We start from the raw sequence: 12,719 nt of genomic DNA on the forward strand, positions 1-12,719 counted from the left end.
ATTATACCCCACTTCCCCAGAATATATAGACTGGTCATAAAGTTAACAATGTGTAAGTACATAAGAATAATCATTTATGGGCAACCTCTTGTATAAATTGCTGTTGAGCAGTACACAAACTGCCACAAAGATTTATGCTTATAGGTAGAGATTCAAATATACCAATAAACAACATATCCTGAAAATATGGGCACATTTTAAAACATTAAGACAATTCTGTTAACTGCAATAGTCCATAGTATGAATAATAAGAATCTATTTTAAAAGCCAAAAAAATTAAAAAATAATCAGCATCGTGCATGATTGATGCAAAATAGTTCCCAGGGAAAATACCAGTCACTCGATTGCAAACTCCTTCATACCAGCCATCATCATTCTTCTTTATCATGTAAATGATTGCACCCTCCATAAATGACAGCTCATCATCCTTGTCTTTTGTATAATCATATATTGCAACAACATTTTCAATGTAATTCTTGGGGGCCCAAGCAGGATCCCCATCTGTGTATGGATCATTGTACTGAACTACTGCAGCTTCCTCATCTTCATAGTCCACTGGAGGAGGGGGCGGTGGAGGTAGAGTTTCATCAAATATGGGAATATCATCTGGTGGAGGAGGTGGTGGTGGATTTGGATTATTGGCAACTGGTCCAATAGTGGGTGGGGAAGGTGTAGGTACAGCAATGGGTATCCCAATACTACTGCTTCCACTGTTTTCTCAAGTTCCATTTCCTCCACTACTTCTACTGTGTGTCCTTGGTCTCTGATTTAAAGAATCTGTCCTGCCTGGATTGTGCTGACTCCCAAGCCTCACAGGACTGGTCATGTAATCGTTAGGGACTGTTGCGGGTTTAACAGGCTCAAGGGTTTTATAAGGAGTATTCCACCCCAGTGTTCCCCGGCCTGACATGGGAGGGCTTGGCGGTTTCTGAGTAGGAGGATTTGTTCTCGATAATGTGCCAGTTCTTGCAGCCTGGTTATTTCCATGCTTGACACCATGGCCCACTTCATCCAGAATTGTGTAGTCAATAGGTTTCTGAATGTAACTCACAGGGCACTCCATATTTGCAGGTGCTATTATTTTCCAAGTTCTTGATGTATTCTTGTTTGTTGTCAAAATACCAATTTCTCTTCGAGCCACTTTCTCTTCATGAATATCCACAGTCTGTGAGATATGATTGATGGAAGGCTCCATTCTCCGAAGCTGAGAAGCTTGGATATCCAGCAACTGGAGTACATTGTTGGCCAATGCATTTATTTGATAAGCAATACTAACTAGAGACTGGGTTGTATAAGCTTTGGTCTCTTCTAAAGCTTTTCTCTTGTCTGTAGCCTGGATGTAGTTGTTCTCGCAGTAGTCTGCCACCCTAGGTCAGGTTCTGGTAATTCTCTATCAGCACCTTCTTGTCCTGAGGGATCTCCTCCTCTAGTAACATCTGCAGCTCTGCCATTTTCCTCCCCTCCGCATCGCTTCCTCTCGCGTTAAAGAGACAGGGGCCGCAGGCTTTGCCCGGGCTCCATGCCTCACAGCCCAGATACTCTTGGTCTGCTTTTTGTTTTACCTAGCAAAATACTTAATTTTTCAAATGTATTTTTTTAACAAATGCTTTTGAAGGGCCAAAGGAATGGCACAGGCATTGGGGAGCAGCTAAAGGCAGAAAATATCACATGGAGAGGGAAAGAGACAGAAACAGAGACAGAGAAAGACAGAGACAGAGACAGGCAGAGACAGAGACAGACAGACAGACACACAGAAACACACACAGAAAATGAATAATGTGACTATAGATAAAGAAAGACAGTGGAGTGGGGAAGGTGGGTTCTGATCCTAGCAGCTTGGTCTTTTCAATGAACCTCCACTTTTGCTAAACAGTTCATTTCTATGAGAAGTGATTAATCTTTTCTGAGGATTTTACTTCATAATTCCCTTACCTCTCCATATGCTGCACATCTTAAGGTTCTATCGTCTCTTGTTACCCCTGCATTGAGGAACCTGCCTCCAGGATGTGAACCTCTTGATCACAGCATCTTATCAGTCATTAAGTATTTTCATATTGAAGGTTCTCTGATTTATCTTTTTTGGACTGGGATTTAGCTCAGGAGCTTGCACTTGCACCCCTGTCTCTGACTTATCTTTTAACAGATTTCACTGATGTATCAAGTCTAGTATTTGATCCTTTATTATTAGGCATTTATGTTCACACCTTCAAATTGCTGGCTTTAACTAAGAACTAGGAAAAACCTACATTGAGAATTTTATAATTAACTTATGCCACAAATTGAATAAAAAAACAAATGAGAGATATTGGAACATTTAGACAAATTCAAGATCCTGATCTTGTCTTCAGTAGCATTCAAGTTTATCTTACACTTTTATAAAGGAGCCTCAGACATGTATATAACTAGTGCTTCCCTAATGGTAGAAACAAATCCCCTAAGCATTCCACAGGAAGCTCACTACTCTGAATCTCCAGGATACATTTGAACTGTGAAGGATTTAATGATCCACCATAGATGTGGGCAAGTTCATATTGCAATAAGTGGAAAGAGATTTGATCTGTACATTTTCACTCTATAGCTAATTGAACCTGAACATTAGTGTACAACTCTTAAATTGCAGTAGAGAGTGAAGAAGAATTTGGCCTTAGATATAAACCCATCTGAATGGGCATCTTTTTGCAAAATGCTCCTAAGTTTGCTTTGGATAAATGTAAATAAAATTATAAGAAATCTATCTCAAACATTGGCTACTACAGCTTAACAACCTATTGCAGAACCTGTGGCTGTATAGAAAACTTTAATTCTCTTGAGAAGTTTGTTTTAGATAACATGTTTTTTTCCACTGTCTGTTGGGTGAATAGGGCAGAATGGGATGGAATCAAACACCTCCTGTTATAGTTGGATAAATGCATGTGGTGTGGTAGAAACTCTGCTGAAAGAAACCAACACCCCGGCTACTTTGTCAATAATGCCAGTCCTTCTTCTGTCTCATTTTGGGTGTATTTCCCTTTTCTTGGTTGATTTATGAATGCTCTGGATGAGTTGTCTCAGTTGCTTAGTTATTACCTTCACCCTAAACATTCTAATTGTCTGTTTTGTGTGCTGTGTCACCCTGGAGTGTTGCATGCTCATGTACAGCCATCTGTTACATGTCAGGTGGTCTCACTATGCTTATGATAAAGATGAACATAAGAATATAAAGAATCATCCAACTAATTTGACATCATCAATTGTAAATTCCAAACTAGAATCAAATATGTAAACTATAATGGTGATAGAAAATGGCATCATTGCTCACATATTTGTACAATCTTTCCAAAGGGAGGACCTGACTCTCAGTAAGCTTAACTGTCAACTTGACTTGGATGAGAGCCACCTGTGTAATTAGTTAATCTCACTTCTGTGTATCTGTCTGGGTCATGGAGGTGTGTGTTATAGTTCTTATATGGTCCCTGCTTCCTTCTTCTCTGATGCTATTTCCCTCCTATGTTTTCTGGATTTTCAGTCTTTTTCTTTTGGACATTTTGGTCACTTTATTAAATGACATTAAATAGTTTTAAGTTTCAACTACTAAACAGCACTTTGAATGGTGAAAGCACAGATAGTATATTGTCATACTTGAATGCTTTTCTTTAAAAACACAAATCCAGCCTTACAAAACAGCCTTAAAAGAAGAAGTGACATCTTTTCTATAGTACTTATGGTACTAAATACAGAACTGAAAAGCAGTCTAACTGAAACAAAGGCAAGTCTTCACAGCTGTATGGTCTCAACAGCCAAAGCTGGATGATGGACTGAAACACTACTATACCTCTGGGACAAAACATATACAATATCACAATACTAAGCAAAAATGCTTTACACCCAAAGAAATGAAGCAGGATACCAAAAGTGGAGAATTTAACAGGCAAAACTGTTTTACAACCAACACTTCAAATTGTCATTTTTAAGCCACTGTAACTATTTAAAACATCTATAACAAATATGAAAATTAGCTTTTTACTATTTTACTGATGTGATTTTTGTCTTTAAGTATTCGTTAAAATTTGATGTTATACTCAAAGTACATATTATGTAGCTAAAATGTCGTGAGAAGAGTGTATGCGAGGTGGTATAAGTTTTATTTCAAACTCTGATTTCCAATTTCATCCATGGTGAAACAGGTTTAAAAGGTTGCCTAATGTTTTTGCATCTATGTCTTTGGAGCGCACAGGGTGCCCTCCCTGCAGCAGGGCTGCATCTCAGATGTGGTTTTGCATTCAATATTCACTACGTAGGAAGAACTTGTAGAAAATATGTGAATTAAATTAAACTGTATCTGGCTTTTAGTTTTTCACACATGTAAGCATCAATAGGATGTACTCCACTGCTGTGAGACCAGGATGTGTTCACTTCTCATCAGCAATCACTGTCTTAACTACATACTCTTTAATTATTTTGGTATGAAATTTTGTTTTATTTTTCATAGAAGTAAAAATAATGGTTTTTATATTTTCTTTATTGATATCTACTTGTATTACATGAAAATCAAATGATGTAAGAAATCACATTTACTAAGTGGACATGACATTATAAGGAAGGCCTGAGGGTGCGAATCAATCTCAGTCATTAATTTGGCTCAGGTTCAAGAGGAGGCAATTTTGACACAGAATTGAAGTGCTGTAACTACCCTGCCTCGAACTCAGGACCTTGTGCTTGCCAAGCAGGTGGCAGAACCACTGAGCTAAATGTGCAGCCCCAGGGGGTATTTTTTATGAATGAAAAATTTTATTCTCAAATTCATTTGAACCTGACTACCCAAAAAAATTTTAAAAACCAACTACAACAGTAAAGTTTAATGGCTCACACATTCAAATTTCAAAGCATATGCTAAAGTTAGTCATATAAAACTAGATCAATGCAAGAGAATTAGGGTGCATAGATAAGTCTATACATCTATATTGATTGATTTTTGACAAAGTGTCAGTGGGTAAGTGACAACTGGAAGCATATCTTCTAGAGAATATACACTGATTCCCTCTCTTAATCCACATACAAAACTTAATTCAAATAGGTTAAAGACCTAAATTTATACAAAACTCATGCATAAAACATAGTAACAGGTAACAGATACTCATTATTTGGATTAGTCAATTAATCCTTAAACATGACAGCAAAAAGAAAGCAACAAAAGAAATGAAACACATGAGCTGAACTTCATTGAAATTGAAATCTTGTGGTATGAGGATTTTAACTCTTTTGGGAAGATCCCTAGCAGGGGAATAGCTGGGTCAAATGGACCACTTTTCACAAAGGAGAGGGAAAGAGAGATTTGGAGGAATAGAATTAAGATGCATTATGTACCTGGACAAACTCCCCATGATGAACATGATCAGCATGTACTGCAAATAAGGGAGTTAATAAAAGATTGAAACTTTTGTCCACCAACAGTAAAAAGATAACATTTAGAAAGAGTGAAAGAAAATCTCCATAAATCACATATCTCATGAGGGCCTAGTGTTCAGAATATATAAAGAATTCTTACATCTCAACAACAGAGATTAAAAAAACTAAAAATGGGCAAAGGAGTAAGTTGCCACTTCCTTGAACAAGAGCACATGAGCAACGCACAGCAGGAAACACATCACCTTAGTAGTCCTTAGGAAATGCAATTCAAAACTACCTGAGGACTCATGTCATACCCACTGCAATGGCCATGAGAGGAAATTAAAACAGGAATTCCCAAGTGCTGGTGGCAATGTGGAGAAGGGGAACACATGTGACCCACTGGGGTAAGTGGTGTCACCATTGCAGAGGAAATTACGGCAAGTGCCCATTAATGGGGCTCAGGACAGCACAGCCCAGATGCCCTGATGCAGGAGTGCAACAAAACAATGAAAAGAACCACTCAAGCCATTGCAGGCAGGGGAGCATTCAGCGTAACTGCATTTACAGAGGCAGAAATGTGGGAATACCATGATACCCACAAAGAGGGGAGCAAACAGAAGGAGGCAGAGTTGTCTTGTGTGAAATGCTCAGCTGTAAGTTAGAGCAAACCCCTGACATGGACCACACCATGTGGAACCTGGAAAACAGTATTTGAAGAGAAAGAAACCAGACACCAAAGCCACATATGCTGTGGTTCACTTTATGCGGAATATCCAAAGTGGGGAAATCCACAGAAGGAGAAAGCAGACAGGGGTTTCTGGGGGCTGAGAAGAGCTGGCCAATGGGAGTGGCTGTCCCATGCAGATGGGTAGGTTTTTCTATTTGGGATCATGAAAAAGTTCTGGAACTAGGTGGTGATGAGGGTAACTCAAGAATAAGGAGAACAGTCCAAACCCAAACATAGTACAAGTAGGGAAAATATAAAGATCATGTGGAAAATATAAAGATCATGCAGAAAATAGTAAAATTGAAGCTAAAAAGACAATATAAAGAATTCATAGATCCAAGAGTCAGAGAATAAACAAAATAGAAAAACCCTGAACCAAAAATACCAAAGTTAGAACAGACCCAGATCAATCCAGTGAGAATAAAAAAGGGGAAATCACAATAGACACCTCTGAAATCCAAACTATCATTGACAACCACTATGAAAACCACTCCAACAAATTGGAGAATCTTGACAAAATGGACAGATTTCTAGACACATGTGAATGAATTGAATCAAGAAGATATAAAGCAAATGGAATCAAGAAGATATAAAGATGCTGAACAATAACAGGAACTAACAGGAGATGAAATCGAGGCCATAATGACAGCCCAGCCACTAAAAAGCCCAGGATTCAGTGCTGAATCCTACAAGACCTGCAGGGAGGATGTAACACCAGTCCTCCTCACACTCCAGTCAAAGTGATAGAAGAGAATACGTCCACAGTCATTCCCCTGGGCTAGCAACACCCAGATCCCAAAACCAGACAAGGAGCAAACTAAAAAGGAAAACTACAGGCCAATCTCTTTATTGCACATAGATTCAAAAATCCTCAACAAAATACTAGCAAACAAAAAGCAATCATCAAAAAATGATCATACATCAAAACCAAGGAGGATTCACCCCAGGGGTACAAGAATGGTTCCACATCCACAAATCAATAAATGTAATCCATTACATAAACTAAAGCAAGGACAAAAATCACAAGATCATCTCAACAGACGCAAAAAAAAAAAAAAGAGCCTCTGACAAAATCCAGCATTCATTCAGTATAAAAACCTTGAAGGAAACAGGTATACAAGGAACCTGTCTCAGTCTGGTGAAAGCCATTAACAACAAACCAAAAACTTGAAAGATTTCCCCCTAAAATCAGGAACAAGACCAAAGGGGTCTGGATCATCATTCCTGTTCAACATTGTCCTCAAAACATTAGCCAGAGCATTCAGGCAAGAGAAAGAATAAAAGAGGTAAGGAAAGGAAAGGAAGAAGTCTAGTTATCACAGTTTGCAGAAGACAGGGTCCTTTACATTGAAGACCCAAAGAACCATCAAATGACTCCTAGAACTAATAATCAAATTCAGCATGTGGACCACAGCAAGAGGGCTTGGGCCACCACTGTGCGGGCTCAGCTGTCTGCTCTGGCAGCTCTCAGCTCAGCCCTGAGGCAGCGTGGACTGCATGCACCACCCACTCTGCTGCCAGCTCCTCAGAGGGCACGACTGCCTGTTGTTCCCAGGAGCACACGACCACACTTGGACATATGCTCTCCCTATATGGTTTGTTGTTTGAGATTAAGACGCAAATCTCCTTCTTTATTATTTCAACCTTCATTTTGGCTTCTGCCTTCAGGGTTAGACAGAAACAGCCTCTGACAATGTGATACCCTGTTTGCCCAAATACTTTCAATGTGGAATTGATGGCTAGGTAAAACTGCTCTGAATTCATCCATAATTCTTTAACTGTTTCCTAAGTGACATGATGCTAGATATCCTTAAAGTCTTGATGTTTGTCTAAATCATTATAAAATATCTTCCACAAATAAATTTTGCCCATCAAGTTGTTTCATATGGATATAGGGGGGTGGGCTGGCTTCCTCTTCTAAATTCCCTGCATTCCTCCTACCAGTCAACTATACTTCAGAATGGGCTGGAGTTCCTGCAGACGCTATGGACAGGAAACCAGCCCTGGGCCTTGGCGTAGTAGGGATCCATGCCCCAGTGAGCAAGTGGGCATCCCGAGCTCATCGCACCTTGCTGAGGGGCTCAGTCAGACCCCGCAGCCTGGAGGAATGGGGCGTGGTCATGGTGTCCACCCATACTAAGAGAATTAGCATAGCATGTCCCTGGGAATCCACACCAAAATGAGAGGGGGAATAAGTAGGTACCGGGTTTCCTGCCTCTGCCTTGTTTCCAGCCAGAAATGACCAGGCACTACTGACCCTTCTTCCCCCTCAGGTTCCTCACACAGTCAGTCCCATGGTACCAGGAAGCTCCTGCCTAAGATCTCTCAGTTTAGTCTCACAGCATTTCTAGTCTTCCTTAACAGAGTGCCCTTTGGTTAGAGATTGCTGGGTAAATTCTTATGGAATAACTAGATCCATCAAATTAATACTGGTTAGATTGCAGTAAACTGACTGGGTAGAAATTCTGTATAGAACAACCTGCCATACCCACAGTGACAAGTTAAACATACAACTCATTCGATTAACTATTTCATGATTTTTGAATTGTGCATTGATTTTTCCCTAATTTTGTAATATTGACGTAGAACATTGAAAGTCTTTAGTAGTGTCAGTGATGATATGAAGCGAAAATATTCAAATTTTCAAAAAATGTGGCATTCAGGGTAGAATTTGGTAATAACTTCTAATAGACAAAGAAATTTCCTTTTGAAGTCTACTTAAGATTATAAAAAAAAACTGTTATGAAATTTTACCAAATACACTGTATTTACTCTTTTAATGGCTCTGCATCATCATCACCTTGTTTCTATTTCTTGGCAATGACATAAAATGATGCCCTGTTTTTTGCTGTTTAATGTTGTCCTTTCATAAAGAACCTGCTTGTATGGCTCTAAGTAGGACGGCGCCTCACGTAGACCACTCCTGCACAGCCTGTGTTGTGGTCATCATCTTCCATCTCCTGCAGCTGCTTTCCAGTCACACAGGAGAAGACAACGGAGCAGTGGCGAGCACCCCAGGGTGGCTTCATGACCCATGCCATCATCTTCCTCCCCACACTCCACACTATCCCCAACTTCTACACCCAGCCTCCTTCACAAGAGGACACAGCTCCTTTTGCTCTGGGGCTGGGGTCTTCTGAGGCTCAAAGCCTTGGGAATCATTATGAAGCCAGGGAGAATTTGATGTTCACCCCAGAAGGCAAGCCTGCACCATCACTATTGGAAGAAGCAATCCTCGCTTCACACAACAAGCTCTACAAGCTGCAGTCACCCTGCTCAGGATCTGCAGTGAAGAAGCTGCATGAGGAGGCAAAAAGAGAACTCTGATATTTGAAGAAAGCCCAACAGCTCTTAGTGGTAGCTTGGCATATGACTGAGGGCTACAAGAATTTGAAGAGAAATCTCTCCCCTTGCAGTATTGTTTGGAAACATCACCTAAGAGATCAGTAGTGTCTGCCCTGCTGTCTGCCCTCTCACTGGCCCTACCACAGGCCAAGCCTGGTCTTGTGAAGCTTGCAGCTCAGCAGAGGTCTCAAGAGGCTTCAGCTGTTCATCTGGCTGGGCGAGTCTATGCAGAGTGGCCCATCATGCCTGTGAATTGTGTTCTTTCGCTTACACCACTGACTTGGCTTTGTAAAATGGGATAAAACCTATTAGATCACAGTTTTTAAGGATATATTAGTTCAGATTAAACGAAGGAAGTATTTATGAGTTTTCCATTGGTGATCATAGGTGCTCCTAATTGTTTTGCATTAGTACTTTTCTAGAAGCATAATCCTGATGATCAATGAAGTATACTATAGAAGATTCTGAAGACAGTCAAAAACAATCAAAATAGCAAAAAGGAAAGAGAAAGAGAGAGACAGAGAGAAAGAATGAGAGAGACAGGATGAGAAAGAGACAGACAGGGAGAGGAGAAAGAGAGGGAGAGAGCGCAGAATGAGGTCTAGATGCTGGAAGCTGGCAACATTGAGAAGCACAAAGTTACTCCCAGAGGAATCCACTAGCATCAGCTGTGAAGGAGGATGGGGAAGGGTTTTCTACGGGTGGCTGGGCATGTTGTTTCAGGCAGCTGTCTGGCCTGTGTTGGCCCCCTGGTTCACTGAGGATGCGGTGGGTGAATGGGGGGGTCCTGGCAGGTAAAAGTCACATTGGCTGCTTAGGTGGGTGGCTTAGATGCCACACATGCACCCTGTTGAGCAGGAGCCTGGGGTACAATGGGGCTGCTGAGGCACCCAGAAGTCACCAAGGAGGGAGGTGCATGTCTCCCTTTGAGCTGGGGGGCAGGGAGGGAAACTGTCACCAAAGTGAGGGAGGGAGCTTGGGAAATGTGGACTGCTGCCTGGAGGGTGGTAGCTGCTCAGGAGGCTGTGGCAGAGACCCTGGAGAGCAGAGGGGCTGCCTAGGTCTTACTGACTCTGCTTTCTGCTCTGCTCTTGCTGCCCTGGTCACGAGACCTGCCCTGGGGTTCAGGGCAAAGGCACGTAGGGGCACCCCCCACAGGGAGCCCCCGGGGAGCAGGGGACATCCCTTTGGGGGGTACCAGTCCTGTGTGCTCACAGGTCCTCACCTTCTTGGACTTCCTTCAGCCTGGTGGGGACATTGCACTGCTCCTTCCACAGGCAGGACTTGGAGGGGGAGGAGCAGAGAGACTGGGAACAGAGCTGGTGCCTGTGTGGAGACCTCCTGGGTCCCAGGCCAGGGCAGCCTCCTTGGGGTTCAGCCAGGCCCAGGGCAGCAGGTGCTGGGCGGGCGATGTAACTCCTGCCTGCTGGGGTGGAGGAGCCTGGCTGCAAGGGGGGCTGGATTCCGGGCCTAGGAGGCAGCAGGCAAGGGGGCTGAGGTGGCCTGGGGGAGGCTGGGGTTCAGGTGGGCGGAGCTTGATGTGTGGGACTGTGTGATTCAAAAGTTAATTACTCCCCTAGGTTCTGTGGTAAATTTGATGGTTGGAGTGTGTTTGCCTCGGGACAATGGACAATCAGTAATAGGGCGAGATTACTCAGCCATCTGTTTGCCCTAAATCCAAATGTCCCGGGGCCCAGTATCTATAGGACAATCTGTAAACAGGGTGGTCGTAACTGTCAGTCAAGATGTCTGCTGACCATCAACATGTGACAGTGAGCCAGTAACCTTTGTTCTTTTTTTTTTCTGTGAATCCACATGTTAACCGCCAGCCTTAACCCCCTATAAAACAACCTCGGACTCTGAGCCAGGTGCCTCTCTAAGCTATTTTGCTTTGGGAGTGCCGTCTGGCCAGACTAATAAAGGTCTGTTTTCCCAACATGGCCGGTGTGTTCCTTCCTGGGTGGTCCTCGCTGTAGTCAGCTTCTTGGAGCTTTTGGTAAGGCCCTCGGTCTTACAGATGGAGGCTGGAGCTCCCCCCCTCCTGCACTGTAACTGACCCTGTGGAAAGGAGAATCACTCCTCAGTCATCAGGGAGCTTCAGGGGAGGCAGCAGGAGCCAACATTTAGTGCCTCTTAAATCCTGGAAAAGGGCATGGAAAAAATAGACACAGCATAGACTTGTCATTGCAAATTTTAATGTCACCAATTTGGAAAGATAACAGAAACATCAAAAAATTTCCCAATAGGAAAATGTACTCGGCTGAAGACGAAAAATTCAGTGCTAGGCCTAGTGACCTGCACATGGAGAAACCTAATGAAACTGATGGAAGATAAAACACCTGCCAGTTCTCCGTCAGCCCATATTTCACAGGAGCTTTAGGAAGCCCACAAGGTGCAGCTGGAAGATGCAAGACCCATCTCGAGGACTCAATCAGGGACAGGTGCAGTCTGTGGCCTGGGCTTCTCCTGAGAGCAGCCTGCAGCACACTGAGGGCTTGGCTGGGAGTGGGTGTCCGAGGAGCTGTGCGGAGGTGGAGAGGGCCCAGGGCCTCCCGCTGCCCAGAGGTGACCTCCCCTTGGTCCCATTCCAGCCTCAGCCTCCCCCAGCTGTGACTGTTGCCCCACTCACACCTTCTAATGGCTCATCCCAAGCAGTGCTCTGGGGCATTCCTCACCTGGGAGCTGGACACAGATGAGAATCCCGGCCTCTCAAGGCTGGGAGGAGCAGAAGGCTGAGGATCCATGCATCCCAGAGGGTGCCTGAGGATGGAGGCACAGGGTGGGTCCCTCGCTGGTGAGCACGAATGGGCAAGTCTCCTCAGGTGGCACAAGGAAGGGCATCAGGGGAGCCAGGCTGGCCTGGTGTGCAGTGGGAAGGGGCACAGGAAAGGACCACAGTGGGGCAGAGCAGAGAGGGGATGGGGGTCAGAGGGAGAGGGGATGGGGCTCAGAGGGAGCCAGGAGAGAGTTCCAGCTGGCTCCGGATGAGGGCAGGCCCAGCAGAGGCTTCTGACAGCCTTTTAGAACTGCTTTTGGATGAAACATATCTTTTCTTTTATTTACAACTTCATTTTTATTTACAAATCTTTAAAATAATTGTTTTATTTATCAGTGACAAACAATAATGTATAATGAGTTTTTAAAAAATTCAGTCTGGCTAACGAAAAAAATCCAAACAATTTTTTTTCTGTACCAGGGAGGATTGAACTTGGGTCCTTGAGCTCCAAACTATTTTTTTATTCATTGAGGTTATCGGTACATTTTAGGTATTCAATATGGT

General features: G+C 43.0%; 1 pseudogene; it reads right to left on the bottom strand.

Annotated features, from left to right (window-relative positions):
• Positions 1 to 205: 205 nt before the first annotated feature.
• On the bottom strand, positions 206 to 1,487 carry LOC101722465 (abl interactor 1 pseudogene; annotated as a pseudogene).
• Between the last annotated feature and the right edge of the window lie 11,232 nt (positions 1,488 to 12,719).

Source organism: Heterocephalus glaber, unplaced genomic scaffold, assembly GCF_053883595.1.
Source record: "Heterocephalus glaber isolate CG9 unplaced genomic scaffold, H.glaber_assembly_v1.0 deba00001831, whole genome shotgun sequence".
Taxonomy (NCBI): Eukaryota; Metazoa; Chordata; class Mammalia; order Rodentia; family Bathyergidae; genus Heterocephalus; species Heterocephalus glaber.